Source organism: Equus przewalskii, chromosome 31 (genome assembly GCF_037783145.1).
Source record: "Equus przewalskii isolate Varuska chromosome 31, EquPr2, whole genome shotgun sequence".
NCBI classification, from domain to species: Eukaryota; Metazoa; Chordata; class Mammalia; order Perissodactyla; family Equidae; genus Equus; species Equus przewalskii.
In genome coordinates, this window is record NC_091861.1 from 13,863,918 (window position 1) to 13,891,389 (window position 27,472).

Below are 27,472 nucleotides of genomic sequence, written 5' to 3' on the forward strand. Positions count from 1 at the left end.
TCTCTTAAAAGTATTTGTTTGATTTAATACGTGAAAGCCAAAGAGGCCTCCAGCACACACAGTTTCAAGAGTGCAATTATGTAGGGTGTAGATTTTAACTACCGTAGTGAGGAAAGGCCATCAAACTTATGGTTTCATCTCCTCAATATTTTAGAATTCAAGAAAACAATGCTCAGGCAATTAGACTTCTCTCCTCCCCCATGTCCAAGTACAAGGTCAGTTTGACACTCTGAATGGTTAAATCATCCTTGGCAGAGAGTCTGGACTTGGCAGAAGCTCCATAATGAGAAATCCAGATGACGGGTATCATTTGAAATGTGAGTGCCCCGCACTTTATCCAGTGCTGGTTTGTTTATGTAGGGAGTTGCAATGACTTAAAAGAAGTCATTAGAGATGTTTAAGATTTTAACTGCTTTGACACTAGATGTGGTCTTCACCTTTAATGGCACCTTTTAGCATTAAACTCTACACATAAATAAGCAGTGTAGGCCTTCTCGAGTCAGTTCGCTCCTGCTGCACAGCACCGAGAGGATTCCGTCAGCTTCTTGCTCTGGTTATGAAAAATGCAGAACTTTCTCTAAGTATACGCTGGATTTCATTGAGGAAGCAGAAAACTAAGCCTGAAGACTTACTCTACTCCGTCGCTGTTGGATTTTCAAAAGTCACTGAAATGAAGCTGCCGTTTTCCAAAGGACTGAGATGCACACCAGCTGGTGTTCAGGACCCTCAACAATTTGTCGGCTAGGTAAATACACACCAAAAATAATATTGTCAAAGCTCTCATAACCAGTCTTTATGTAATCAATCGATGGATTAATCCAGGTACGTATGACTCTATAGCTTGAGTCTTTACACACTATCCTATACCCATTTGTGTAAACCCTTGTCATTTGGGGGTGTGGGACAGGCAAACCAGCATTTTTTTCTGAGTTGATCATTATATGAAAATTTCCCAGTGAATTTAAAAAAAATAATATCCTCAATAATCCCAAGTAGACCCAATTTTAATTAAATTCCTTCATTCTCCTCATTTTTCCAAACAGTCTCAACAAGAAACAGAGAAAAATAGCAAACTATACAACATGATAAACAAATTTTGTAAGATATTGAGAACTTTTCATAAATAGAATATGACTTTGGTTTTTCATTTTCTTCTGGGTGCCATATAGGGTATCAAAAGACCAGGAAGTCTTAGTCTAACTTTACCACTGTAAGGGAAAAAAGCACTTTTCCTCTACCCCTCGGATTCTGTAACTGGGGCCTGTGAATTAAACTGACAAGAGACAGATTAACAGGAGAGAAGATATACGTTTCTTTATTAAGGTCAATATTTATATGTGTGTGAGGACTTCACAAAAAATAAACGAAAACTGACAGAAGGGGTTAAACTTGGAACCTTATGTATCATTTTAATAAGGGGCAATAAATTGTGGAGAAGTGACTAGAGAAAGGAAAGGGGGCTTTTATGATTCTAAGGTTGGTGAATTGTGGAAAAGTAAACATATGGGGAAACTAATGGAAAATAAGCTACTTTAGTAAGGTTCATTTATGCAGACTCATCTCAGTGCTGAATTTCCATCTTACTCATGCCCACAAAAGTCTTCCAGAGAGAGGATTTATGGCAGTCCTGAGTTCTCAGAAGCTTCTGCTTTTAGTCAGATAAGAGAAGTCCCAAGGCTTCTTTATACGTCAGCTGATTCTCAATTGCCTTCAGCTCAAAATATTCCATATGCCAAAGTCACATGCTTTGGGGTCGTGTATTCCAATTCCCCTTCATGACTAATTTCCTCAGAGATATTTGTTAGTCAGTTCATTTCTCTGGGACTCAGTCGCACCCATGAAGTAAATGAATTGGAATAAATGTCTAAATTTCACTCATTCTCTGATATTCTCTGGTTCTTTTATTTATGCGTAATCATTGTGGTTTCATTTACAGAGGATGCATACTATAACCTATAGTCACTTTTATCAGACAAAACCAGTACATATTCGACATTAAATAGAAAGGACTGTTACTTTCACTAAATTTACTTGTCTATTCAAGAGTGTATTGAGCATATGATATTGATAGAGACAGTAAGATGGATAAGAAAAATGCAGTCCATTTGGGACATGAGACTACTTCTCATTTTTTCATTGACGAGATCTACCTTGGGTAAATAGGACACTATCTACAAGCAAACTGAAAGATCGGAGGGTTTCTCAGGATTCCACATATTGATTCTGGTTGCCCTGATTTGCTGCTTTTTTACCACTGCACAGTGACACTTCTGGGTATGGTAGGAAGTCAAACTGAATCAGATGTTTATCCATATCCAAGAACCCAATAGCTCCACTAGTTTGACCTAGAATTACTTAATCATCTCAAATGGGCCCCAGAGTTCCTCAAAAAGAATGTATCCATAGTGACTCTCCAGTTTCTTGTAGGCAAAATTATGAAAGAGAAAATTGCCAGACTTAGCTTCAGGAGAGATGATAGATCCAAAAAGAAATGGGTACTTAGCAGAGTACTTTGGCTTTCTTAATCAGGAGCAATGAATTTGTAAAATGAGGACCAGTGTGATTCTTCAACCAAAATATCAACTGAATCGAGGATGCTCTTTCATGAAAGAGCAAGGAAACTTATTTTCAAAGTACTGGCAACCCATCATAGAGGAAAAATTAGCTGTAATGTCCTGTTATAAAGGCATTCCCGGCTCTATTTATATTCCACAATGACAGAAAATGCATCTGTCTACTGTTGGAAAGACACTAGAGAACTCAATTATCTGAATCCCCTCTCCAGTGGTTGAATAAGAAGGGCGTATCCTCATATTATTACTCCCTGAACTCCAACCAAGACCTGGTCAGAGGCAGTAGGTCTGTTCCGGGAGCCAACAGGAAGCTTTCCCCAACTTGAGCCAATTGGATAGGGATAAATCTTGCTTCAGCTGGAAGTCATTTGTACTCTTCCTCAGACAAATCAGAATCGGTGGCTCATGTGAGCACACCAAAGGTGATCTTGCTTACTCCGCTCGGGTGTAGGTGCTGAAGTCCAGCTGCTAACATATTTAAGGGAAGTACCTGGAGGCGTCTGCTGTGCTTTGATGGAGAACAAGGTCACAAATAAAGAACTGCCCAGAGAATGGAAAAATGAGAATTCAAGGTGTGGTCCATTTACAAAAGGTCGTCAGGGCTTTCCAAAATTCCACTAGGAAATTTGGGTAAGGATGGGTGGGGGTTCCACCACATCTGAAAATTTCTTTTGGGTTACCTAGTCAAATGGGTTTCCCCAAAGTTGTGTCTACACAGCAAATAAATTCAGAGAAGGGAAAAAAATTAAATCAGTCAAGCAATAGTTATTCCAAGTACAAGCAGTAACACTGGATCATAAAAAGTCTAGAAATTACCAGATATTCAAATTAGTAGTTGTTCGACAAGACACATTTCTAGGAGGTGTTTTGCGCGTTGGGTGGGGAGGTCCTTGTTTTGCTAAATCTTCCTTGAGTGTGTTTGAGTTGTCACTCAGTAACTCACTTGTTGCACTTTTCCAGAGGTTGGAAGAGGAAGGAATTGCTGACTAGTGATGACCCATCCCTGGAAATCCTGTCTCTAGTAGTCCTAACAGCCCAACAACATGGAGATTTGCTCAGCCGTCCAGGGGAAGGTAATCTGACGCTGGTTTTTACTGCAAACAGAATTGGTGCTCTGGTCCATAAAACTTACCTGTAAAGTAAGCATTCACATATGCTAATAGTGATCATTTTAGAGCAGAGAAGTACCCAGTTTCAGCTATGAGCATCACCTGGGAGGGCAGCAGGACCGCCCCACAACAAAAATTACTGCCCTGGGAGGTAGACTTGGCTGAAAAGTACAGAATCACATGCAGCAAACCCCCACCCCCAAATCAAACATGACAGAATAGTCATCTTCAGCTTATATAAACCTTTGGGAATTTTCAAGAAATTCTGCACTTTATCATGCTGACTCAATGTAATGTTTTTAATACAGTATTTTAAAAAAATTATAGAGTATCAACTTTGTGCCAGGCACATGTGTTAGGTAAAATATACCTGCCATTGATGAGTTTGAGGAAGAAGAGACACAGAAACTCAGTAAATGTAAAGAGCTCTGTAAATAAGAAATGAACAGAGGACAATGGGAATAAAACAAGATACCCAGAAAAATTATCTGGAAGAATGAAAGCTTTTGCCTTCGTTGTCTTTAAAACACCTTGCTCCAAATACTCTGTGCTACTTCCTGAAAAAAATCAGTTCAATCTAGTTTTTGTCCGGCTAGTGTTTTGAGCATATTCAGTCAGGCTGTGACATGACAGACGCCCCCTGACCCCAGACTCATGCCTTCCTGGGTCGCTCCACCCACTTGGGTTCCAGGCCAAATTGTACCCGGGAAGAGAAACCTGAGTTTCTCATGTAACACATCCTAAAACATGCGATACCCACCTAGGAATTTAGCAAGAGGGATCGCCATAGCCAAAGGACCAGAACTGCTACTGCGACTCCAAGGAGGTGGAGGAAGAGAGAAAGAGAAAGACATATAAGGTGGGAGAGGAAAAGGGGAGTGGAGAGAAGAGAATGAGGAAGAAGGTGAAAAAGGAGGAGGAGGGGAAGGGAAGAGAAATAGGAAGACGCCAAAGGTGGAGGAAGAGGAGAAATATCTAGAGGCAGAGGAAAGAAAGAGAGAGAAAGACTAGAATCCGGAAAAAAAAGGGCCAGGCCGAAACTCTGACTTGTCATCATTTGTTTATTTGCTTTAACCCTGATGATATATGAGCAGAAAAACAACAAAAAATGAGTATACTTCTAGGGAAAAAAAAAATAGAAACAGTTTCTGCCTTCTGAAAGGTGAATGTTTGAATTTACTTTGAGAGCAGCTGTTTCCATTACTTTCTATGGGAAAGCTGCCTCGAGTGCAATGAAAACACAAAGACAACCACTGTTTGAAAGCAGAACTCAAGTCCCGAGAAGTGAGCTCAAGGCAGAATCTTCAGCCTAGGAAATCCTGTTATCTTTTATCACGCAAATTGATCAATTTTTTGGTGGAGCTGTCTTTCCAGATTTTGTTTCCTCTTGAAGAGAAATCTCTTTCTCCCTCAAGTAGCATATAAATACATAGACTGTTTGCCATCTGTATTTTTTTTTTTTTTTGAGAAAGATTAGCCCTGACCTAACATCCGTGCCCATCTTCCTCTGCTTGGTAATGTGGGACGCCTGCCACAGCACGGCTTGACAAGCGGTGCGTAGGTGTGTACCCAGGATCCAAACCCGCAAACCCCGGGCCGCTAAAGTGGAGCGCCCAAACTTAACCACTGTGCCACTGGCCGGCCCAGCCACCTGTATTTTAAGGCCAGCGTTTATGATATTGACTGTGCTTTTGTTATTATATAAGAAATATTAAATGCCGTTCTTTTCTAGTCACAGATTTGTGTTTGTGAGGCCAGGACATTAGAGTTGCACTAGAGACAATTCTAGAACATTTCCTGGACCATAACACGAATGAGTGTTCATTTTGGCTTAATTATATGTGAGGTGGTCTTTACTGAAAAGGAATTCCCTCTCTAGCGATCAGTTTCTGAGAGTCGCTCATACACCCAGAAGACTTTTGAGTCTGGACTTATGGCGTGTCTTGTTTTCATTGGCCTGCTCAGCTGCGGGTACACAAGAGTTATAATGTCATGAAAATGTAAGTGAGATTTATCTTTTCTTTGGCTGCCTGAAAACCGTTTTCAAGTCTGATCGTCCTTTGTTGTGATGAATGCAGAGAGAGCTTAAATACATTAGTTCAGTGGGTCTTTCACACAACGGACCTCTTTGGGCAAAGTTAGGCTCAAAAGTATTTGGATGAATTTTCAATTTCTAATATATTGGTTTGACTTGTCTCTGTGACACTAAAAATATATTTTAAAAAATCAGCTGATTGTCTGACATCATGGACTACCTGCCCCATCCCCACCCCGACCCCCAGTAAAAAATACAAGTATTTTGTTAAATGATCCATTTTTTAAATCAGCTGTGCAGCCTTCTGCTAGACATGGGCATGGATTAGTATGCAATGCAAGCAAAAGCAGAGGTCTGGTGTAAATTCTGTTGTGCAAGAATACATATTTGCGTATGTTTATGTATAAATGCCTGTTTATATATACATGAAACGTATATAAAACATTGAGGCACAAACTAACCCTTAGCACCTATGATTTAGAGCAATTTTCTAACTGAAAACTTTCCAACTCCTTGATTTCAATTGTCTGTTCTTTTTAAGGCAAAACTTAACTTTTACTCCCTGCAGGCGATCATAATTCATGACCTACAATTTGTGTCTCAAAAATTTCTTGGGCACTTTAGAGGAATAATTTTGTTTGACTTTGGTATTGTGAAAGGCTCAATAAGGAAAACAGAGTTGAATTTATTCATTGTCAATGAGTGAAATGCTGGAGAGCACTTTGTTCTCCAGGGCAGGAATGCTCTTTCCATGCATGGAGAAATTAGAATCCCCTCCACCAACCTCTTATCATTTAACCATATTCATTTCATTGGGTGAAGGACCATAAGCTGGCTTCCCAGGTGGCTACATCTCACTATGGAGTAACAGCCAGTAATAAGATTTATTGTACAAATATTTATTTTGCCAGGAAAACCCACTCTTAATCTGCAGAAATTAAGACCATTCTCAGAGGAATATGTGAATTCCTACAGCCCTGTGTCCCTTCCCTCTTCCATGGACCCACCATTGATAGATGGATAGATAGATGATAGATAGATATGGTATCTAAAGATACAGATAGATTTAGATATAACTATCTATATCAATAAGGAATTTACGTGCCACTGAAGGATATATTCCTAGTTAAAAGTATGAAATAAATAAAAGGATTTTCAGTGTCCTTTCCATACTCCTCCAGCATCCTACCATCCTGAGTGTGCCTTAAGGATTCTCCAAGACTTTTCCCTGATCCTTTTCTCTTCTTGGTCTACATACTACCCTGTAGCATTCTCATGGCTTCAATCATCATGTAAGGCTAACGGATCCCAAACATTTATCTTTGGCTCCACCCCATATCCTGAGTATTGGCAATATGTCCCAAAATGACCTCATTACCTCCTCCCCTCCAGCAATTCCATTATCACCACCCCCTCAAAAATTTCTTGGGCACTTCAAAGGAATAATTTTGTTTGACCTTCATGCTATTAAAGACTTAATGACGAAATATCCTATCATCCATCTCATCTACATTAGAGACCTCTGTGTCGTCCTAGGTCCATCCTCTACTCAGTCCCTACATCAAATGTGTTCCCAAATGCGATTGATGAAATCTACCTCAAACGTCTCTCAAAACTGGCTTCTCTTTTCATTCACATTCCTGCTCTCAAAATTCAGCCTCAGACTCCCACCGGGATAGTTATGTGGGGACTAAGGAGGCAGGATATTGGGGGTGGGGGCGCCTAGGCATTAGAATCAGGGTTTAAATCCTACTTTGGCTACTTACTAACTGGGTAACCTCGATTGAGATACTTAATTTGTCTACATCTACAGCTTTCCATGGGGTTATTTTGAGTAAAAATTTCAATGTTTCTAATACTCTTGAGGTTTTGCCTCACATACAATGAGCCTTTAATAAATGGCCATTCCTTCCTAAAAGTTTGCCCTGTCATAAGACCCTTCCTACAACAACCCAATGAGGTATATTTCTAAAAATAAAGCTATTGATAGTCTCCTAATTTTTTTTTTTTGAGGAAGATTAGCCCTGAGCTAGCTGCTGCCAATCTTCCTCTTTTTGCTTTGGAAGACTGGCCCTGAGCTAACATCGATGCCCATCTTCCTCTACTTTATATTTGAGATGCCTGCCACAGCATGGCTTACCAAGCAGTGCCACATCCGCACTTGGGATCCGGGCCTGCAAACCCCAGGCTGCCGAGAAGCAGAACGTGAGAATTTAACTGCTGCACCACCTGGCTGGCCTGATAGTCTCCTAATTTAAAACTCCTGTCCATTGCCTACAGCCAGATTTCTCAACAACATTACTACCGACATTTTGAACCAGATAATTCTTTGTTGGGAGGGGCGTCTTGAGCATTGAAGGATGTTTAGCAGCATCCCTGGCCTTATGCAGTGGATGCCATAAGTCCCTCCTCTGCTGTAACAACTCGAAATGTCTCCAGACATTGCCAGACGTCTCCTGGGTAGCAAATCATCCCCAGATGAGAACCACTGGCCTGAAGGACAAAGTCCAAATTGTTTGCATGACTTATAAGGCCCTTTATGAGCTGAACCAAATCTCTTTCTGTCCTATTTTGTTTCCTGTTCTTCCATCTTATGCTTCTTATCCTCCATTCACACCCACCTCTCTCATAAGGCCAGGTCCTTTCACAAACCTTTGCCCTTCTCTGAACATGGTGTTCCCTCTCCAACAATGCCTGCCTCCAACTTCCCCACCTAACATACTCTTCTTTTTCATCCTCTTCCCGGTTCAAATATCACCTCTTCCCAGCATCTCCTGGTCAAAGAGACTTTCACTTGGCACCTACTGTTTTTATTTTATACTTTTGCTCACTCCGTACCTGCTGCGTCTATTCACCTGCCTGTCTCCCCTACCCTTTGTATACCATTAGCTTCTAGAAAACAAATTATAATCTATTCACCTTTGTCCCTTCATAGTTGGTGATATGGTGTTTAGCTCATCACAGGGGTTTAATAAGTATTTTAAAATGAATTGGACTCTCACATGTCCTTCTGTTTACTGAGTACCCTCTGAGTGATAAGTACTTTACTCAATAAAATATTTTAAATTTTCCTTTACCTACTGAAATATTCTCATCTTGATTGTTATTTAGTCAGAATCCTTTGCGATAGCTGATCTAACAACCTAATCCACTCTTGTGCAGCAGGTGGTAATGACATAGTGAGTTCCCATCCCAGAAGCCCACTGACACAGCAGGAGATTGTGGTTAAGCACACAAGCTCCTCAGGCTGCTTCCCTGGGTTCAAGTGTGTCTTGTTTTTTTTTTCAATTGGTAAAACAAGGATATTGATAATGTTAATTTCAAAGTGTGAACTGAGATTAAATGAATTGATGAATCTAAAACACATATAACTATTCCATAAAAATTTACTATGATTGTTAGATTTATGTGTCTATAGAACACCCTCTACTTTTATTCCCAAGATAAGACCCTTAGGGAAGTTTGGTGACAGGCAGAGTTTTTAGGCTCTATAAAATCATGCCATATAAGCAACCACATGTTTCAGTCCTTGGTGTAGTCACATATCTATCACAACACAAGTGCCAAGAAATGGTGTCCCTGTTCCTTCCACATCCCCTTCACGTATAGATACAGACATGAAATACATATGCCTGTTAAAGTGATGACTTATCCTCACATTTTACACATATGTATACACATATAAAGAAAATGTGTGTGCACACGCATATGTGTATACAGTTGTTGTTGTTGTTTTTAAGCACTAACCTTACTCAACATCTTATACACACCTTTCTCTCCACCTAAATGTCAGGAAGAAATTGGCCTCTGGGAGTAGTTACTGGGCAAGTTCAAGGGCCAGGCCGCCCAGCATTTAGAAGTGTCCTTTCTATGGGCTGTGCAAGCGCAGTGGGTGTCTGTGCTGGCCCAGCTTTAAAAGCACCAACTTAGAGGTAAACCTACAAACCCTGGGGAGAATATAGAGGTAGGGTACATAAGTCAGTCTGACTGATATATATCCTGTATCTACCACATTTGGTCTGTTTCAGGGAAAAAGTCCTGTTAAGGATATTTGGTATGCAACTTATTCTAATGTACAGTGTAGGGGAGGAAGAAATATTCCTCTACCCTTCTAGGTCCTTCTGGCTGGTCTAAGATTAAGTTGACATGAGACAGAATAACAGGAGAAAATCAAACAAATTTAGTAACATATATACACGAGAGAAACTCAGGAAAACAGAGTGACTCACCAAAATGGTCAAAGTCACCACCTTAAATACCATCTTCAGCGAAATACAAAGGAAGATGTTGGGTGTTGTGGTTTGGGACTTTAAAGGGGAGAAAGGCAATTCACATGAAGATGGAAAAGGAAATGTTCGTTAAACAAGCATTTGCCATGCCTTGCAAAGACAATGGGACATAGAGAGGACTTTGATCAAACGGGCCTTGCTAGGCTCCTCCCCATCTACCACACCTAGATTATCTTATACTGTAGTTATCTATGGTGATAGCTCATCCCTGGGACAGGCCTTCTATCATAAATTCTTTTAGGCAGTTAGGGGGAAGGTCAAAGTTTCTTCCTGAGTCTCTTGTTCTTAAAAATAATTAAGTCAAAGAGACATATTTGGGGGTATCAAATTCTGCTCCCCTAGAACAGCTTAGTCTACTTCTATTGTAGTGTCCTTGAAAGTACTGCCTCTTACAATGTCTTTACTTCATAAACACCCTTTATCTCATCTATTTCAGGAGAGTTTCAGTCTTTTCACAGACAACCAAAAACTATTTGAATGGGCTTTAGTAGATCCAGAATTTTCAGTGGTCTCAGTGGCTGCAGGAGAAAATCACATGGTCAATGCTATCAATTGTCATACAATAAATTACACTGTGTGACAGCTTTAGGAAGCAGAAGGGCCCAAACAGAATTGCTGAATTGGGAGTCAACACTCTGAGCCTGATTAGGCTTATAAATATCTGTATCACCATCTGCAAGTTACTTTTCTTCTCTGGATCAGTTTTATCATTTTTCAAATGGGAATAATAGCATTCTCTCTCTCTTTGGGGGTTGTTTTTAAAAACCAAATAAAATAACATAAAGATTCTTGTGGTAAAGTTTTAAATGTTAATGACTCAATTCTGAAACAAGCTTTCTGCAGAAAAGTAAACCAGCTACAGTCTTATAAGATATAATTTTCATCCTGCAGAAGTTTTCTCATCACATAAACAAGTTTATCATTTGTATTGAGAGTCTCTATGTGACAGACACTATTCTAAGCCCTGGAGTCATCATGAAGAAGGCCAAGTTGCCTAAAGGAGCTTCAGTCTGTAGGAAAAAATGCCCACACAACAATTACATTGAGCTATGTAAGAAATTATAATAGAGATACGCAGAAGGTACCAAAGAAACACAAAGAGAGGGGGGTCCAACATCCTGATTTAACCCATCCTTAGCAGTCCATGTTAATGCATGTGCTGGTACCTCTAGAAGAAAAGAAAACCCAATTTCCTAGATTTGTATCCTGACTTCATGGAGCTGGATGAGAAAATATACAAGGTTAGTTCAGTGCTCTGATGGAAAGTGCTCAGGAGCTATACTAATAACCAATATTGATCACAGCAGAGTTCACATAACGGCTTTTTCAAAACATTTATCCTTTTAAAATCAAATTGGGTGACTCTATCTAAACTTCAAAGGTTTCAGATTTTAGCTTTGTTTACTGAACATTTACCATGTCCTAGGCATGGAACCGGATGTTTTCACTGCATTATCACATTTGAAATCTAAATAAAGAGGGAGGTAGCTTTAATTTAATCCCATTATAAGCTTCTGTTCTCCATCATGGAGCCATTTCTATATTCTGGCTCACAGCCCATATTCACACTCCTTTGCTGGAATTCTGTTGAAGAAGAAATCTGTTCTAACCAAAATATTCCACATAATGTAGCTGCTAGCCTGTGAATAAAAATAACATCTCTTCAGTAATGGATGTTTTTTTTAAGTAACTGGCTTTGGATACCCACACAATATAACTTTTCTTAATAAACATCTACACGCTCTTCAAAGTCTTCTGTTAGTTCGTTCAGCAAATTTGTAAATAGGAGAAGGGAATTTGTTGGTGTATTAGCTTGCTAGGGTTGCCATAACAAAGTACCACAAACCAAGTGGCTTAAACAACAGAAATTTATTGTCTCACAGCTCCAGAGGCTATAAGTCCAAGATCAGTGTCAGCAGAATTGGTTTCTTCTGAGAAGTCTCAGGGAGAACCTATTCCAGGCCTCTCCCCTCGCTTCTGGTGACACGCTGGCAACCTTTGGCGTTCTTTGGCTTATAGAATCATCATCTTGGGGCCAACCCCATGGCCAAGTGATTAAGTTCGCCTGCTCCGCTTCAGCAGCCCAAGGTTTTGCTCATTTGGATCTTGGGCAAGGACCTAGCACCGCTCATAAAGCCATGCTGAGGTGGCGTCCCATAAAGCAGAACTAGAAGGACCAACAACCAGAATATACAACTATGTACTGGGGAGCTTCAGGGAGAAGAAGAAAAGAAAAAAAAGAAGATTGGCAACAGATATTAGCTCAGGTGCCAATCTTTAAAAAGAATATATCATCATCTTGATCTCTGCCTTCGTCTTCACATGTCATTCTTCTTGTGTACATATCTGTCTTCAAATTTCCCTTTTTTTATAAGGACACCAGTCATATTGGATTCGGGCCTTCCCTAATGGCCTCATTTTAGCTTGATTACCCCTGTAAAAACAATATCTCCAAATCAGGTCACATTCTGAGCTACTGGAGGTTAGGACTTAGGCATAGGAATTTTAGGGGGACAAAATTTACCCCATAAAAGTTAGTAAAGATGATGCTTTCTAAATATTAATCCTGGAGAGAATTTTAAAATTAAAGGGTTCTGCAATTCAAGCTGAAGTTAAATTAAAGAGCTGGAAGTTATTTCCTGGAAAGCTCTGATATAAGTGAATTGTAAACTCTCCGAAGAAAATGTAAATCACTGTTAATCACATCTTGAGCTTCAGTTTACTGATTTCATTAAGATTAGCTATGACCATTCAGCTACCTTCACGTTTCACAACTGTCTGATTAGAGATAGAAAGTGGCAGCCCATTCCAGGAAATAGTATCTGTATAGTCACAGTGAGTGTGTGTGTGTGTGAGCTCAACCACACATCCATGTGCATGTGGCTATGACAAAACAAACTTTGAAAGTGTTTGTTAACTTATTTTAAGAAAACATATTACATTGAAATAAAGCTTGACCAAAATGGTCACCCAGTATTAATTTTCCATTAACACCTTTTTGCATGATCTTAAGGAGGTCTTTTGCAAATGTAATGTGTGCCGAAAATTAGATTTGGCTAACATTTAAATTGGATTCCATTGTAATTTCACATTCATTATCTTACGTGATGCTGGCGCTATGAGTTAGGACCATAGGGTATTGTAATCTTTATTCAACTGGCGAAAAAGAAGGCCAAAGGAAGATATATAACTTGTCTGCCATCATGGAATCTGTTGAGGGAGAAACCAGGTCTAGAAGCCAAGTTTCTTGCCACTTAAAGCAAATATAATACAGCAGCAAAGTTTCTGTGAGATACAGATGTATACAATCATAAACATTCTATCACTGTGTTCAACTGCACAACTCTAACACTAAAATTGTTGAATTATCCATTTAGTTTCATCTTTACTTCCTTCTTGTTCTGATCTGGCTAATTAGGAGTTAGAAGCAATCTGAGCAGATGTCTTATTGAAGATTTTGGTGAAAGGAATTTCTCCCACACTAGAATGAAATCGTTTCACAACAACATATATAGCTCAATGATGATGACGAGGTTTAGTGGATTTTGATTTTTATGTAGTTAAAAGCCTTCCTTATTATGTGAAGTTAATTTCCAGGATATGATAACCCATCTCAGGTCAGGTGATAAATCTCCAAGGCCAAAGTCTGGTTTTAACCACCCAAGAAGAACAAGGAAAACTGAACTATGATGCCTGGAAACTTGGTGGCCCTTGTGAAATTGAATTCATGTATAATAAAGAAAGACCTGTGCCGTTATCAGCCATTAGTGACATGAGTGTGATTTCCTTCGCAGTCTCAATTTAGATTCAAAGTTATTCACAAAGTTTATAGTTGCATGTTCTGTGTTCAATCCTAACCTCTCTCCTACATTCCTACTCACCTGCTGGACATTGCCCTACAGGATCTTGTCATTTATTCACGTGCTGTGTCAAACACTAAACTCACAATCTTCCAGCTAAAACCAACTTCCACTCATAACTGCATTTTTGACGGATGTTCCATCCTTTCTTTGACACCCTCTGGCTCAGAAATGTCGTAATTTTTGGCCTTTACTTCTTTCTTGATCCCCGCCTTCAAACAAGCCCCATGTACTGGCAATTCTTTCTTCACAGTGGTTTTTCCTTCCCACCGTTCTGGACAGGATCTTAGTTCAGGCTTGTACCACCTGATTCCTCCAAGAGCATAATGGCCCCCTACCTGCTTGCCCTGGGGGCTGGGCCTATAGGAACAAGTCCTGACTTGTTCAAGATCCATCCAAAGTCACACCTTCACCAACCTCTACACACTCTTCTCCCTGGAGAGTAGGCCATATACAGTTCTCCATTACTCATTAAGCCCGTAGATCTCCTTTTTGTTCCGTGACAAGACGGGGCAGCCTTCTGATCAGGCACATTTTGTTATCAGCGTCTTCCAGCTCCATAAGAGATGATCAGTCCAACCATGATCTTTTCAGATTGTTAGAGCACATGAGTCCATCTTCACTAACCTCACAGAATAGCTGCCTCCTAGCTGTTTTCAAGTAACATCACGTCAAACTCATGGCTCTTTCATAGATTTTTTAGCATAATCTCAGCTCCTTGAAATGATATTTACACCCTCGTTTGCTCATTTATGGTTTAAAATGAAAGATTTTTCTTGTTATTTCTATTTATCATATATATATCTTGATACTGATATATTGATATATCACCTATATATCAATACTTTTTTTCTTGGTGAGGAAGATTGGCCCTGAGCTAACATCTGTGCCAATCTTCCCCTATTTTTTGTATGTGGGATTCCATCACAGCATGGCTTGATGAGCGGTGTGTAAGTCCACCCCCAGGGTCCGAACCTGCCAACCCCAGGCCACCAAAGTGGAGTGTGTGAACTTAACCACTATGCTACTGGGCCAGCCACTGAAATCAATACTTTTTATAGAAATTTGAAAAATCTGAAAAGACAAAGAGAAAACAGTTTTTAGAATCACCTATAACCATTTAAAACATTATGAATTTTATTTCTTCTCCCCCACAAAAAGAAAGCCACTGCATTTCAATTTTTCATCTTAATTATTTCCAATGTCCAATGTAGTCTTCTGGTATATAAAATATATTGTAATTTAACCAATTACCTATTATTGGAAATTTGGTTTCTTTCTAAAATCTTGTCATTAGTAAAGTTCCTTTGATGAATGTCTTCATAAAGAAATTTTGCACACAACAAAGAGAACACCTCTAAGAATATTTATCTTGTCACAGCCTAACCCACACTGGGAAGGATGTCTATTTTTCAAATATCTTAACAGATATTTGACTGCCGAAGAAGGGAGAAGCTTCCATATTTATTGATAAATTCTAGTTCTTTTCTGAATTATAAAATTGTGTATATTGCCTTTCGATACAGCTACTACTGCTGTCTTATTGAGCTATAAAAGGATCCTTACAGATTAAATATGTTATATTTTGACATGAAATTTTAAGCTGCAAACTGCTCATGGGATTTAGCAATCAGGAAATCATCTATGACATTTACAAAAATAACTTCTGTGGAGACGTTGGTATGGGATCCAGGTGGTCAAAGTCGGAATATGAATGAAAAGTAAAGAATTAGAAATCGCATATTGAACATTAGTGTCTGGTATTGAAATAAAGAGAGAAAAGAAAGAGAAAAGTATTTAGAGACAGAAACAGGATCCAATGGAACAAATGAATTGTGTATGTTTGTTAGTTTGCATTATCGGGTACGGGAAGAAGATAAAAAGACTAACTTATGGAGTGCGTCTCCAGAAGAATCAGAAGTACGTCAAGTTGAGAATACAGGTAGAGAAAAGTAGATATGGGAAGGATGAGAGTTTCTCAAGAGTGAAAGGTTCCTGAAGACACAGACATCCAGAGATTGTGAGAAGACAAATGAAGGAGACAAATTTACCATTTCTTCTCCAGGGCATTGGGTATTTTCTTCTTTTTGCTAGCTGAGACAGGGATAAACAAGAAAAATGACCTGAGAAATGACAAAGCAGTATTTTCCATTTGAGAAGCATAAAAAGCACTTTTCCCTTAGAGAAGATAGACAGAAGATTCACTTTTACATAATTTTTCCAAGACATAAGGGGTTTGACTCTAAGGTACAGACTCAAGATTAATTGAAAGAGGCATTCTAAAGATGCCTAAGGAGATAACCAGGGAAAAGACAGAATGGATTAAAATAATAGGGATTTTAAAGAAAGTTTTTTTATTGTATTATTTTAAAGTTATTTTAAATAATATTTTAAAAATTTAAATTTAAATATCATATTTAAATATTTTTTTAAATTTTTTAATTATTATTTTAAAAGAATAGTGAGTAGAAAGGCATACCTAGATCTCTTCATTAATATTTTCTACAGGAAAAGCAGTTAAAACCTCAAGACATAAAATCTCATTTTTCAATAGGTGACGGTATCTCCTAACAAAAGTCTAACAGAAAAAATTTCACCCTTAGTGCCATGCTGGAAACAAACTAGTCCTTAAGGTAAGAGTAGCAGCATAATTGTATTAGTCTTTTATTGCTGCTGTAACAAATGATCACAAACTTAGTGGCTTCAAACAACACAAGCTTGTTATCTTATGGTTTTGGAAGCCAGGAGTCCAAAATAGGTCTCACTGGACTAAAATTAAAGTGTTGGCAAGATGGCATTCTTTCTGGATTCTCCATAGGAGAATCCATTTCCTTACCTTTTCCAGCTTCTAGAGGCCACCCACATTCCTTGACTTGTGGCCCCCTTCCGTCTTCAAGACCCACAATGTAGCATCTTCAGATCTCTCCTTCACTCACTCTCCTGTCTCTCTCATTTACATATAAGGACCTTTGAAATTATATTAGGTTCAACTGGATAATCCAAGATAATCTCCCCATTTTAAGATCCTCAATTTATTCATATCTGCAAAGTCCTTTTTCCATGTAAGTAACATATCCACAGTTTCTGGGGATCAGGACATGGTTATCTTTGGGGGCCATTATTCTGCCTACCAGAACAGTCTACATAATGTCATTGGCAAATAGAAAGTTTGTTGAAGTCCTTCTTTTGGAGACAAAGCACAGCAAATCAGGGCCTTCTTCTCTGATTTAAGAACAAAAACAGAAGTAAAACTGGATATTTGACGTGTAACTTACATGCTGAAACTTTTTTTATCCACATGTGCCTAACATGCCGAGATGGAGGGCAGTAGAAGCAAAGAGAGCTCTGTTGGTAGCAGAGTTGAGTTTGAAACCCTTGAACAACTTTAAGTAGACTGTTAATCCAAAGTTGCCCCCTGGACTTTGAAACAGCTAAACCAATTGTGTCTCATTATCAGACCCTAATAAGTATGAGGCTTCAATATCTCTGCCTTCTTTGTAGCTCACTTCTTAATAATTGCTTTTACCTCTTCTCAACTTATCTTTGTTGTTTACCACCTTGCCTCCTCCATTCTCCACCATCTTGAACTTGCCCTTTTGTGCTGATGCCTGATCTGGTCTCTCCAATTCAGTCTCCTACTTGGTTATGAGTTTTCCCTAGGCCCTGGGAGGTTGTCTGCTCCTGACCTTCTCTGGGTACTGAACTCCTGAAGCCCTACCCTGAAGTTTGCCCAACTGCTCACCATTTCTTCCTCCCTGGAGTCTATGGGAGGGAATCAGTCAGAAAATCTTGTCAGTGCTCACTGACTTTTAGTTGAAAATCGAGTCACATTTTACTTATGACAGTAGCCAGTTCAGGAGAATTCCTGAACACAGGACAAACTTCAACTAATCATTTTGATGAAAAGGTGCACAGAAATGGCTTTACCACCATTTTCTTTAGTTTATTCTGCCCTCCCCCACTCACTCCAGGAGGTTTTATTATTGCCTATTGTATATGTAGCCCTGAACCAACAGAATCTGTCACGGAGGGTGGTAAGTAAGTCGAGTGATCCAAGTGATGTTTCTTAGGTAGTGTGAGTAGGGCATCCTGTTAAATATATTAGCTATTTGCATATGAAGGCTTCGGCTGTTCGACCATTAGAGGTTCACTCCCTGAGTCTTGATCTTTTCTTCTTCTGAGTGGACATAGAATAATACTACAGTGGGGGACTTAGAAGCTAAGAACAGACCAGGTGGGAAAGCCACCTAGGTTAGGACAGAAGGAGCCCTAAAATCACATGTAAAGGGGGTCAAAATCTAGAGAAAAAGACCAAGAGTCAAAGCTCAAAAGAAAAAGCTACCAATGTGTCAGATCTGATGAGTGATTACAATACTTAAAACAATAATAAGCACAACCAAAATTCATGGATTCTTTGCCAGGTACCAGGCTAAATATTTCACATGCATTATTTCCAGTAGTTTTCATAAGGACATAATGAGCATAGGTACTGTCCCTATTTTGCAGATGAAGATACTGAGGCTCAGATAGATTTAAGTCACAGAGCTAGTAAGTTCCAAAAGATGAATTTGAAATGAAGATTCAGAGTCAGTTCTGTCTGCCTCATGAGTCACAGCTTGTAGTCACCACATCCCCCTACCAGGAGGGCACAAGCAGAGAGCAGGTTGGACAGTGTGGAGCAGGAGTAGGGAAATAGCTCTAGGATTTGGGCCAAAATTAGGGCCTAACTGGGTGATGGTGACATGGTGCGTGGATGAGGTGGCTCAACTTAAAGGCTCAGGGTAGTGCTGGTTATTTGAAGATTCTCTACTAAAATGAAAATACTCAGAGGATTATCCAAGGACTAACCAATCATTGGTTAACAGTTTAGCAGGAATGAGATAGTTAATTAGCAGAGTTCTGGTGAGAATTGTAATCAGGATAAGTACCTAGATATTCTAGAAAGTGTTCCTAGAAAGGAAACTAGGACAAGAAATGTCCAATGACTAGGCTGAAGGACTCAGATTAGCAGCTGAGTTATATTTGGTTTGAGTCACCAGCCTCTCCCACAGGTAGCTGTTTATTAAAAATGAAGAAATGAAAGAGGAAAGCCAGAGGGGAGAAAAGCTAGATAATATGAGAGTATTTCTACACAAAGAATAGGATTATTGTATTTGGATGGGGTTATGGATGCCATCTTTAAGAAACTGGACATCATCATGGAGCTTAAAGAAAGTGATGAATATGAATTCATAGGAAAAGAGTAGAAGGCCATGTCAGGTTGGAGAGTAAATGAGCAAAGTTTCAAGGGCAAAAATTAAAGAATCGCAAGGAGCTGGTTGTAAGATCAACTTGCTGGAGTGAAGAAATCACCAGAGGCTCCAGGAGACATTAACTATTGTGAAATGACGAATACTGGGCTGAGGCACCCAGAGTGACCCGCTGGAGCTTCTGATATGGAGGCTGGTATGTTCAAAACTGAGAGGGAAAGTAAGGCAGAATATAATTAATTCCAGGCTCATGAGGGTCAGCTGCCATTGTTTGAAGGAAGGGAAGTTTGTGTGTCAGGAAAATGAGATGGCTTGTTCCATCTCTGACTTCTAGATGAATGGCGGCATACGTCCTGATAGAGATCAGGGCCTTAGTGGCATCCTCTTTACACAAAGGACGGCTCCCTTATCTGAGCTCCATCCACACGACCACACTGTCTGTCCTGCCAGATGGAGTACATTTTTCACATAATGCACTTGGCAGTAAAAGAAAACCTATTTTGAGCTGACTGTTCATTTTTCATGATGTGCATTACAAAAGCACTGGTATAGCCCAATTTATTTATAAGTGGACTTAAAACACTTTAAAATACAATGAAGCCATTCGACTAAATGCTGACTCCTGGGAGTTGGGTTCCGGTATGGGAGAATGAGATTCAGTCTCTCTATACCCATCCTAAAAATGTATAAAACAGGCAGGGTTCAGGTTGAAGTAGAACAGACTTAGTGGGGTCCTAACCCGTGGAATGGAAAGACCACACAACAGAAGGATTGGAACTTATTAGCGGGGATGGATGAACCACTCTGTGGTTTAGGCTGAAACACCCGGGATTGCTTTTCAAATGTTTTAAATTTGATAATATATATACATATATAGACGCACACACATATGTTAAAAAAGCAAATGCGTTTGCCAAAATCTTTCCCCTGTCTCCATTCTTCAACTCATATGGATTTTAAATGTTTGTAATCCATACGTCTCTGATGTGTTCACACAAGGCCCTTTGAGGACTGGTTTGTAAAAGATTGCCCTCTGAGGAAATTTCTAGACAAACTCTTTCTCCAAAAGTTGCCACATTTTGCTCAAGCTTGTGTCCTAACTCTTTGCCCCACATTTCTCTGAGTAATGTGGAGTAAACAAAAGAAAGGGTGGATTTGAAGCTAAACCTTAATTCACTCCTAATTCTCTACTTTAAGCTGTGTGACTTTGGACAAGCACATAACCGCTTTCATTTTTTTTTTTTTTTTTCTCATTCAGAAAAGCTGGGGCGAGGCATGAGGAATCAAAGGCTTTCTCATCTAGTGGTCCTTCTAGTTCTGAGTCCAGGATGCTGTTGGACTTCAGTGACTTTCAGGTTCGCTGACTGGTTATCTTACTCCTAAACCGAAGCTTCCTTTTTATGAATGCTAGAAATTACTGAAGGAACCAAAATAAATAAAGAGCTTAGGTTCTAGTTAAGGGCAGTACTTAACTCTGGTTAATGGGGCAACTTATCTCTGGTTAATGAGAGGGACAATAAAGGCAAAGAAGGTCAACCAGTGGGCAATGAAAGCACTGGTGACTTAATCCTCTAACTCCTCGCTTCCCGTCTCAGCCTGTTTCATATTGAAAATACCGAGGAAGAAATACCAGAGAAAGGAGGTGCGAAATAAAAGGAACCCAGTGCTGGATGAAATCCTTTGCAGAGCAGGAGGTTCACACCAGAAATATAGAATTAAGGATTCCCGCTGTTCTGTAGGCCGTCAAGTCAAGAGAGAGCCAGTGCAACTCAGGAGTTCAGAGTTTGGTCTGTGATCTCAGACAGGTTTGGCTTCAAATCCATTTACTTCTCTCCCCACTGTCTAGAAAAACTTCAAATTTTAGCTCAGGATGCTTTGAGAACCAGAAGATGGAAACTAAAACATGGAGGCCAGTTGCAGTTCTGGAGATTAGTCTAACGCCTCCCCTAGCAGAAGCAATGGATGCTATCCGAACTTCCTCAAGCTCCAGGACTGTGGCTGATCGCAATAGGTGTTCCCCCATGCCGCCACGTAGGCCTAGAAAAACCAGGTGTAAAGCACATTTAGGGCAGACTTGAAGTTACCAAAAGCAATAGGGAAGAAAGGAGAAATGCAAAAGGGGGAACAGGTGATGCTCCCATTTCTCTTTGGTGGCATGAAAAGCAGTGGTTAAGGTCTGATGTAATCAACATGAAACACAAGTCCTTGCTGGTACCAGTAGCTGACCCTCCTTTTATGCTCTCCTCTCCAATCACTCACCAGTCACCAGCAGCAGGCGAGGTTGGGGAATCAGAAGAGAGAAAGGAGAGACTATATAACCAAGACCTGGAGTGGATGCTTTTCCGCTGGGCTTTGTAAAGGCCAGGAGCTACAGCAATTGTTTCATCCGCCTTTTGTGGATTTAACTGACAGTAAAATGTTAAGAAAGCACATATAAGGGCCTAGAAAAGTGGTTTGAATCTGTGCCTGATGTTGGCTTCTGTGCATTCCTCTAGGAAGCCTTAGGAAAGAGGGATGAGGCTGGGTAGTGGCAAGAAGGAAAGTTTTGGGAGGTCCTAAGCCCCCTCCCTGTTGAAGCCAAAGAAGTTCTGCTTTTATCAGTGTTAGGTGTTCTCCCCAAACTGTATTTGAAGGAAAGATGAAGCTAATAATAATCGTAATGTTTTAAGAAAACGCTTTAGGACTTGTGTCAGCTGATAGTCCTAAAGCAGTGGTTTCCTTGGCAGGGGCATGTGAGAAGAATGCAGCTGAACGGGGGGTGGCTGCTGCAAAAAGGCCACAGCAAGCCTGGAGCAGCTGCAGGAGGCAGCTCCGAGCACAGTGCACAGGCCAGCCAAGCCCGAGAGGCAGAGTTACAGACACAACTACAGTGGAAAGATTTCTGTCTGTCTGCGAAGGATTGAGGGGGAGCCTCCCAGAGGGCAGGGGAAAGAACTCAATTACTCACCACCCTCTGCTCCTATGACTGATTTCTGCCTTCATTTCTGATATTTAATTGATTATAAACTAACCAGAAATCCCAAAGGGGCCCTCAGCCTCTGCTGAGGTAGCCGTTTCGCTGGGGCACAGTCAGAATCTGAGGATTTTGTGGCTGAAATGTATAGCGAATGACCCGGGTCTGGCCGGCTTGGTGACGCACAACAGCATACATTGGATGACTCATAGGAGTCAGGGACAGAAAAGACCTATTAGGTCATTTTTTCCATCTTCCAGCCATTGCAGGTTTACTCTCTGCCAAGGTGGGATTATATTCAAATATTCGGTCCAGTCTAGTTTGAACCGATTCAAGTAATAGGGCTCCCACAACCTCCCCTGGGATCTTAATTCCACAGGATCATTGATCTCAATCTTCGGAAAATGTGCCTGATGTTCGCTTTAAATTTTCCTTTGCTCAATTTCATCCCATTAATCCTACTTATTATCCCTCAGGCCACCCTAAATAATATCCCTTCTTCTTTTATGTTGACATTCCTCCAATACTGGTAGGGAGGAGATGGGGGAATACAAAAATGTCTTCTTGGCTTGGCTTACGGGCCTAAGTATAAAATGAAGAATAGAAATGCTCTGAATAATAGCTTAAGATGTTGGGGAGACTGCGTGTATCAGATGAGAAAAGGTTTTCCAGATTTCCCAAGAATAGTTCAGACAATCAATGGCAGGTGTTTCTGAGTTTAACTTTACATTCTAAATATTCTGAGTCAGAGAGTAGCAAAGATGAAATGTCACATAATCCGCCATATTGCCACCTCACATGGATAATGGGCTATGTCCTCATAGCCTTTGGGGGAGATAATTCTATATAATCCTCTGATTATTTTTCCCCAGAGGGCAGGGATCACTTCAAATTGCCAAAAACCACATTAGTTAAACTCTCAGTGAGTAATGTCCCTTCCCAGGGCACAGGACAGAGCAGACCTGAGAGCCGGTGAAGTCAGCCACTAGCAGAGAGTGAGGCCCTGGGGCGGGAGCCAGGGTAGGATATCCTGCCTGCTCCTCAAAGTGTTTTTCAGGTACTAGGGTGCTTACCAAAAATACCAATTATTGGGGTCCATCCCAGACCAGCTGTGATTCAGAATCTGTGGCCAAAACCTAGAAACCTACATTTTTAACAAGCTCCATAGCATTTGAAAAGCCCAGACCATGGGGTAACCCTACTCTAATACCATTTGAGAACATCTTGGACTAAACTGGCAAAGGTGGGCTAGAGTCCAAAGAGAAAGAGTTTGACTGGTGATGGGATAGAAATTAGAGTCAGAAGAAGGCTCAAGACTGAGAACAGAGAAGGGAGGGTGAGCAGTTATTGTTAGAAGCAAAGAGGCCATGCCCATGGCCTGCCTTTATTAGAAGCATAGTGTATGGATGAGGCATTAGATTAACTAGATAAAAGGCCTGGCTGGACGCTGGTCTATTTGACCAAGGGTTGAGCTAAACTTGCCAGCTTTTTGACTTGTTCTTTGAATGTTGTGCAAATTAATAGTATAAGGGAAACCCAATGGTGAAGAGAAAGAAGGAGAAAAATACTGGATTTCAAATTTATAAACGTACATACACACAAAAGTAATTTCAAGGAGTCTCAAGACTGACTTTGGCCTTCAGTTATGACAGTTTGCAGCACACCAATGTTTTGGCCCAGAAGAACTAGAAAAGCCAGATAAAATAGAAAAAAAATTTTTTTTTTGCTTGAGGTCATTGGTGGGTTGCAAAGCCAAGCAAGATTTGGGAGTTAAGATTCTGGAGTCAAAGGAATCTGAGACAGATCAGCTGATATTCTTTAAGGAGTTTTGCTGTACGGAGCATCTTTCAGTAGAGAACAAGAGGCTGTAAATTCAGGCAAAGGACTGCTGTTAGGTGACAGGGGAGCCCACAGTCTTGAGCAATATCGTGGAGCCAGAGAGATAAGCAAGGAAGCCAGGAATTGAGAGGCCAGGATGCAATGAGAAGGGAGACACAGGGAAAGGAGACACAGGGAAAGGACACTCAGTGTTTTTTGCCTTCAAGACATTTGTTGAATTTTTGTGCTGCTTTAGCCTGTAGACTAAGTAGCTAAAAAACAGAGATAATAAAAGCAGACTTTTCTAGGGTTACACGAGACAAACATTGTACTCTAGGATTTACCAAGAAAGAGCAGGCTTAGCAAACACCCCAGGTTTCAGTTGGGACCCCCGGAGGGCTATACTCTAGAAGCAGCGATAAACTACAAATAGAACTTTACAAAAACTGCAGCCCAGGCACAAATCAGCTCACTCCATGATGGATTAAGGTGATCTGCTGTATTCAAGCTGCACACAACTGATCAAAAGTAACAGGCATATGGAACCAGATAAAGAGGAAAACATAAAATAAAAACAAGCATACATATAACCCAATTTTGGAGTTATCAAATATAGGTCAGACTGAGAATTTCATATGAGAACTGGAATCTAGATTTTTTTTAAGATATCAAATGCAAATCCAACATGGGAAAATGAAAGAAATGAGATTTAGAACTCAATATATGGGTTTAAAAGCAGATTTGACATAGCAGAAAAGATGGTAAATGACTAGAAGGTAGATCAGTAGAAAATAAAATATCCAGGTAGAAGCAGGAAAACCAAAAGGTAGAAAATACAGGAAAAAAAAATGGAACACAGTAAATAGACCTAAAAAATACAATTTGAATCCCAGAAGGTAAGAAGCGAGTGTGTACATAAGAAGCCATATTAAAGGGAGTCATACAACCTCCAAAACTAAGGAGAGATATCAAGTAACAGAATGAGGAAGTGCTATGAACACCATGCTAGATAAACAAAAATAAAACCACATCTACATACAACATAATAAAACTGCTGAGAATGAATAAAGAAGAGCAAAATCTGTTTTTCAAAAGCAGTGGGAGGCATGATTACCAACAAAGGAACAGCAATAAGACTGACAGATGAGTTTATACATTGATTCTATATGTACGTCAGATCTCGCAATAGATCATCACTGTGTATAGTTAATACTGATTTAGATTTACTCATCGCTTAACTCTGTCTTTGCCCCTTCATTGTTTCCTGCATTTCCAAGTATCCATCTTGAATCACTTTCTTCTACATTAAGATGTCCCTTTAGTTTTTCTTGGAGGATGGGTCTGCTAGCAAATGTCTCTATTTTTGTGTTTCTGGAAATGTATTTATTTTACCTTTGTTTTTGAAGAATAATTTCATATGGTAAAGAATATCATTCTATGGTCAGCTGGTTTCCGTTATTTCTGTATTTCTGTTAAGAAATCATCTGTCAATCATATATATACATGTGTGCGTGTGTGTGTGTGTGTGTGCGTGTGTGTGTGACTATATGTTTACAATGGTCATATTTGAAATAGCAAGACACAGAAGGATGAATGAATGGATGGAAAAGATAACATGCAAACAGTAAATCAAAAAAGGTTGGAGGGCCTAAATTAAGAGAAGATTTTGACATCAAGATATAAAGTATTAAGAAAGATAAAAGAAAAATTTTATATTGAAATTCAGAAGAAAGATGTGACAAACTTGGCAACTTAAGATAAAATTTATCACATAAATGACAAACCTGTATACAAATGTGTGTATGTGTGTCTGTATGTGTGTGTACTGGCAGCAAACAATTGGAAAATAAAATTAAAAAGCTATACCATTTCCAACAATACCAAAAAACATAATACACTTAGACATAACTTTAACAAAAAACATGAAAGATCTCCTTACTGAAAACCATGCTGAACATGCTGATAGAAATATTAAAGAACTAAATAAATGGAGAGATATACCATGCTCTCCATAGATTGAAACACTGAGTGTTGAGATGGTATCAATTCTCCCCAAATTGATTTACAGATTTAATGCAATCCTGTCAAAGTTTTATTTTATTTTACTTACTTACTTATTTATTTATTTATTTATTTATTTATTTATTTGAGGAAGATTGGCCCTGACCCAACATCTGCTGCAAATCCTCCTCCTTTTGCTGAAGAAGACTGGCCCTGAGCTAACATCCATGCCCATCTTCCTCTGCTTTACATGTGGGATGCCTATCACAGCATGGCTTCCCAACCGGTGCCATTTCTGCACTCGGGATCCGAACGAGTGAACCCTGGGCCACCGAAGCAGACCATGTGAACTTAACCACTGCACCACTAGGCCGGCCCCAACTTTTTTTTTTTTTAAAGATTGGCATGTGAGCTAACAACTGTTGCCGATCTTCTTTTTTTGTTTTTTCTTCCCAAATCCCCCAAGTACATAGTTGTATATTTTAGTTACGGGTCCTTCTAGTTGTGGCCTGTGGGATGCCACCTCAACATGGCCTGATGAGCGGTGTCATGTCCGTGTCCAGGATCCAAACTGGCAAAACCCTGGGCCGCCGCAGCAGAGCATGTGAACTTAACCACTCAGCCATGGGGCATGCCCCCTAAAATTTTACTGTTTTGTTTTGTAGAAATTGACAAGTTTTTGCTAAAACTTATATACAAAAGGATTTGCATAGCCAAAGCAATATTAAAAAAGATGAACAAATTTTAAGTATTCACACTACCTGATTTCAAGACTAACTGTAAAGTTATAGCATACAAGACCATGTAGTCTTAGCAAAGGCATAGATATATACATCGGGGGCACATAGTGGAGCTTGCAGAAATATACCTATATGTATATGGTCAACTGATTTTCAACAAAGGTGCTAAGGTAATTCAATGGGAAAAGATAGTGGAATAACTGGATATCCATAGACAAAAACATCTTACTTCTTACCAGGCTTGAAATTAACTCAAAGTGGATCATACACTTAAAATAAAAAACCTATGGAATGCTAGAAAAACACATAGGATAAAATCTTTGCAATCTTAGGGTAGACAAAGATTTCTTAAGACACAGAAAAGCACTAACTATAAAAGGAAAAAAATTGACTATAAAGCTACAACAAGGTACTACTACATACCCACTATAAGAAGTAACATCTGAAAGACTGAAAATATCAAATTAAGGCAAAGATGCAAAGCAACTGGAACTCTCGTATCTTTCTGGGGGCTATATAAAACGGTGCAACCACTTTAAAAACAATTTGACAGTTTCTTATAAAGTTAAACATACACCCATAAATGACTGATCAGTTCCGCTTCTAAAAATTAACCTGAGAGAAATGAAACATATGTCCACATGAATATGTACTTACATACATGACTGTTCACATCCCAAATTTATTTATATTACTTAAAAACTGGAAACAAACATCCAAAAAGCAAGTGGATACCACAAATTGTGGTATATTCATACAATGAAATACTACCTGACAATAAAAAGGAATGAATTATTATTATTATTTTTTTTTTTTTGAGGAAGATTAGCCCTGAGCTAACTACT

The 27,472-nt window shown here is 39.6% G+C and overlaps 1 long non-coding RNA gene across 1 annotated transcript in view; it reads left to right on the top strand.

Moving 5' to 3' along the window:
* The first annotated feature begins 293 nt into the window (after nt 1–293).
* Nucleotides 294–27,472, top strand: part of LOC139080580 (uncharacterized) — a 32,926-nt gene continuing 5,747 nt past the window's right edge. Inside the window, exons 1-2 of the long non-coding RNA XR_011535187.1 lie at nt 294–822; nt 3,534–3,646. This is a non-coding gene — a long non-coding RNA (uncharacterized lncRNA). The remainder of the gene's footprint in view (nt 823–3,533; nt 3,647–27,472) is intronic.